Below are 5,320 nucleotides of genomic sequence, written 5' to 3'. Positions count from 1 at the left end.
CGTCATAGTGCAGAGGTCTTCAAGTTATAGGAGGTATTAGTGTAGCTCGCGTCCTTAGATTACGTCATGTCTACGTGCCAGAGTTATTCATATTACTGTAATAGCTTTACAAACAGTAGGGATCGATTTTACGATAACGAAACGAACCGAAATAGTGAATTAATGTTCAAAATAACGAAAACAATATAAACGACAAAACTTAAAGCTACTAATTCATTTAAAAAAGTATCCAATAGATAAATAAAAATACAAACGTTAAATATGCTTTAATCCAGCCCTTTTCCCAGCCCTATTAAGTCTAGGGACATTCCTGTCGGATGTAACCAAATGGTTAGTTAAATATTAACGTTCTAAACGCCATTGTAAATAAATATAAAATGATTAAATGAAAAAGACAAATAACTATAAATAATATTAAAAATATTCTACGATCGCAAAATATTTTATGATCGAAATAACAAATTTTGAGAGTAAATTTATCTTTCCTTATGTAACTTGACATGTATTCTGACGCACAGAATAACTACCATTTCTGAAGAATGTAGATGATTCACAAACATTTATTATACTCATAAAACTAGAAAAGTGACTATTTTATCCATAAGATGGAATACAAATGTTTCTATTGTTTCTTTAAACCAACTTTTGCCTTTATAGACATATTAAGTGGAATAGTGGTTTATCCGTGTAAATGTCATTCCGTAAGCAAATTCAAGAAAAAAATTATGTTCATTTATTCGATATTCATTCAGTTATTATTTTTCACTCATTTTTGTATTATTATTGATGGTGTATTTGTCGATGAAAATAGAAGAATTTTTCGATGTGTTCCCAAAAAGAAAATAAGTACTGGTAACAACCTCCCTTTTGTTCAGATTTTGTATCTTTTATTTTCTTTTAGTGCGAATTTAGCGTATTCTGTATTGAGAAGAAAAGAAATACATTTTAATCTCAAAATATCAAATAATGAAAAGAAACCGTTAGAGCGTTTTCAAAAACGTCTACTTCTTTCTTTTGGTCTAACTTTTTTATTTGTTATGATACTGCTTACATGCTTTATTTCATTTTTCTTCGGTAATGGAATCGAAGCTGCTTCTACAAAACTGAGAGGTATCGCATGTGCTGTTATCTTAAACATTTGCATCATATATGAGATAGCTTTAACGATCTCTATAATGATGATAATGTTTATAGGAATTGTCACTATGGAAAAAAAATTCGATACTCTTTCTAAGCAATTATATTTAGCAAGTATTAATAGTGACGAGTATGAGATCAATTGTATTGTATCTGAGCATGTTGAAACATCTCAATTCTTAGCTAAAGTTAACAATGCCTGTAAAGATGCATTTGTTTTCATGTATAGTGTTGGTAGTCTCATAATTTGTATCCTCGTATATATTACTGTTTTTAAAACTGTAAATCCACAGGGACAATGGTTATTTGATATAGCAACGATTTTTTCAATTCTCAGTGTGCTTTTAATCACTTCTTCGCTCTCAAATTATTTTAATTCTGTAAGTTGTAATTGATATATAATTTATAAATTAAGTATTAATTATTTGATATATTAAAATTATTCGTAATAACATGACTTAATAACATATTTTTATAATACTTTATTATATATGAGAAAATACATGTATCATTTTACAATACTTTCAGATATACGATAATTTTCAAGAAGTTCGAAAATTTAATATAGGTTCTTCACGCATAATATATAGAATTAAGGTTTGTTTCTTTATATGTTATTATACATAAATTTATAGCAGAATGTTCAAAACTACTTTTCTAATTTAGCTTATATGTTTCATGAAATTCTTTCGAGAAAATGCTATCGGATTCAATTGCGGTGATTTCTTCATTGCAAATAAACAAATTCCTATTCAGGTAAGTTTAGTCTTCATATAGGGGAGATCGGGGCAAGATCGGCATGTTAAGCTTTACTTAAATTTTGTGTAATAAATACTGCTGTAAACTGAAAAAAAAAAGCTTTGCATATTGTCTATTGGAATGTTACCTTACTATAGAACTGGTTAAAATCAGTTTGGAAATAAAAATAATTAAAATAATTACAACTTTACAAGAAGAGAGAAATTGACGAAGTTGCCCCGGGTATAGGGGCAAGATCGGCAACTTCTCTCTTTTTGTAAAGTTGTAATTATTTTAATTATTTTTATTAAAGTTGCCCCTGGTATAGGGGCAACAGTAATGGGGCAAGATAGGCACGTATATAAAATTATGTTATTAACAATGTATAAGTTGGAATTCACTATTAAAACAAAGAAATACAAATCCAACACCCATTTAATATTATTACAACGAAATGCAAGTTCAAAGACATATATACATGAATAACAAATGCAAACATGTTTTCATTTATCATCTGTTTGATTTTTATCCTTTGCTTCTAATGTGGCTTTATGTTGCCGATCTTACCCCGCTAGTCATGATTTCGAAACATTAAGTACAACCCTGAGAACAGAATGCCAAGCCACGATCTGGCCACGTGAATAAGTTGAAGTTACATCCTTCTAACAGGAAAAGTAACTTTCGTTATCATGGAATTATAACAAAACCTGCCAATTCAATATAAATGGAAAAAAAATATTATATGGAATTGAACGAAAATGAAAATTTGCTTGATAATTCAACTACGCTTGTTGGAGAACAATAAAAACACTACACTCAACAAGCCACCAATAAAACTCAACTGCCTAACCTATAACCAAAGTCTCCTTTTAATTTGTTTTTTAAAAAAAGCGCTTGACAAACTTGCCCCGCATGGCGAAGTTGCCCCGATCTCCCCTAATAATATTTTTGTGTAAGAAGTTGATTAGAACAAAATATCATTTGTAAAATGTTTATTAATTAATGGAAAAAAAGATTTAAAACGTTTGGAATGTGAAATTTCTATCATTATTTTAAATGTAACTATCCAAATTTTATTATTTTATATTGTACCATCGCCGTTTGTTTTATTTCTATTTTCAGGTGGCTCATGCTATCTATAGCACTTTCAACACTTTAAAGGGAATTCGCGACATTATGAATGGTACTATTATAAGCTGCAACGAGACATTCAATGTTTACTTACAACGCGATTTAAAATTCAATTCCTAAATTGAATTTTGAATAAAATTAATAATACATTTAAGCAATTCATAAAGATTTAATATGTTAAAGTAATTAAAACTTAAGATGGTTAACATATAAAGAACCAACCTCCTGTTTTTTACAATACAATTTTTTAAAACAATTTGAAAGATTTACAAAAGTCCAGACTTTGTTGATTTTTTTTAAAAAAAATTGCAATGTAGACAATTTTTAAAAAATAATATACTGTAGTTAACAAAGTTAGACCCAGCGGTGGATCCTGCTAGATGCAGACCTCGTGTATATGTTATTCACACGTATCTTTATAACCTTGTCGTTTTTCGTTATTATTAAACGTTTCTATGCAATAAAAATGTCTAGTAAAGTGAATAAAAAATATATTGAACGTTGTTATTATTTTAATAAGCCTGATCATAATTCCGATGTAGCTGTAAAAAACAAAAGCATTAATTAATTAATTAATTAACAGAAATAAGCACAACGTTTAACAGGCTCAAGAAAACAAACGACACGAGTTTTCCATGTTTGCATCTATCAAGTTTACGATATAGCTAAAAAATCCAGCAACGAGTTGCGTGACTTTCTTGGCTGTTATGGGTTTTATTTTAAAAATAATTTTATATTATTAAGCAAAATAAATAAAATGTGTGGCGCCATCTGTTAACAGATTTTGTTCTAAAAAGTTTCTACATTTTTATTTACTATAAAATGGCAAAAGGCTTAATTTTGAGGATAGTGATGAGTTTTATGAAAAAGTATAAATGTTACTAACGAATAAAATCTTCATTAAGTCCTACTCCATCTGGAGATATTAATATAACACACGACCCCTCTATATCTGGACCTTTCACTACCAAAATTTAAATGTAACGAACAAATATTTATTGTGACATCGTCAGTACCTTTAAACACGAATTCGTGAATTTAATTTATATTACGCAAATGTTAATTAATGCGGTTCTTATTAATTAATTTCGTGTAAATTCAATTGCGACGTGTACCGAAAACGGAAGTAGTTTCTTACCCGCATGCGCATTGAAATGTAATTTGAATAAAACGTCATCGATGGTTCGTGTTGTGACATCTAATGACGCCAGGAAATCTCGGCGCCACTAACCTCTGAATCGGAGACCTGTCGTTGATTGGTCGGGTCGTCGACTTTCTTTAACATAGTAGGTATAAGGTGTGATCGTCTGTACGTCTACTCTGTGGCCGACTCTTGCTGAGTACCTTGTTCGGCAACAGAGTTATCATACGGCACCTGGAACAAATATGGCATTTAAAATTTTGTTCGGAAACCGAATTGTTCGAAAAGCAAGACGTTCGAAACCCGAAGTTATCTGTATATAATAAAAACAAAATTAAGAATCACGTTTATATTTGAACTAACTTATTTTAATTTTTTAGAATCTGTAATAAAATGTGTGTATTAGTAAAATATTTTTTAACACTAAAAAGGGCAATACAAGTTTTTAAATAAATTAGTTTTGTCAATATTGACAAATCTAATTTATGATGAGATCAAAACCTGATTCTAACCAAGTAGTTCTCAAACTTTTTTAGAATTTCTTGCATGACGATCTCTTTACAATTTTTTAGATTGTTCGCGGACCCTTTAATATTAACTACAATTAACATATTTTTGGAAACATAGTGGGCCTAAATCTTCGACGAATAAAATCTTCATTAAGTCCTAGCCCTCTCCAGATATAATATACAACTCCTCTCTATCTCCTCGCATCTGGACCTTTCACCACCAAAATTTAATAGCATCAATGCTCCTCATATGCAAGCCACAATGTCAAATTTCGATTCCAAGAAAGCAGTGTGAATAAACCACTATATCAAATCTCAGAGGAACTAAATTGGATTCCTCCACAGGATGTAACAACAATCGCAAATAGCCCAAAATTTGCTGTACCGATGACTTTTGCGTAGAACACCAAATTTTAAATGAGCTCATTCTATTTTAATGGAATAAAACTGTCGATTTCGACAGGTTCCTGCTAGTTATTATTAATTTCCTTCGCAATATTTTACGTTAAAATATTTTCTATTTTCATTGATTATATTTGTTTGATTATATATGTTTAATCTACATATCAAACATTCTAATAAGTGTAAATAAAATATAAATATATATATATTATANCAGTACTGACTGTTGGGTTTCTCAAAAAACCTGTCAACAGGTTCTTGC

Source organism: Centruroides sculpturatus, unplaced genomic scaffold (assembly GCF_000671375.1).
Source record: "Centruroides sculpturatus isolate CEXI.00-Female unplaced genomic scaffold, Cexi_2.0 scaffold1916, whole genome shotgun sequence".
Classification (NCBI taxonomy): Eukaryota; Metazoa; Arthropoda; class Arachnida; order Scorpiones; family Buthidae; genus Centruroides; species Centruroides sculpturatus.
This window is presented reverse-complemented; position numbering follows the sequence as displayed.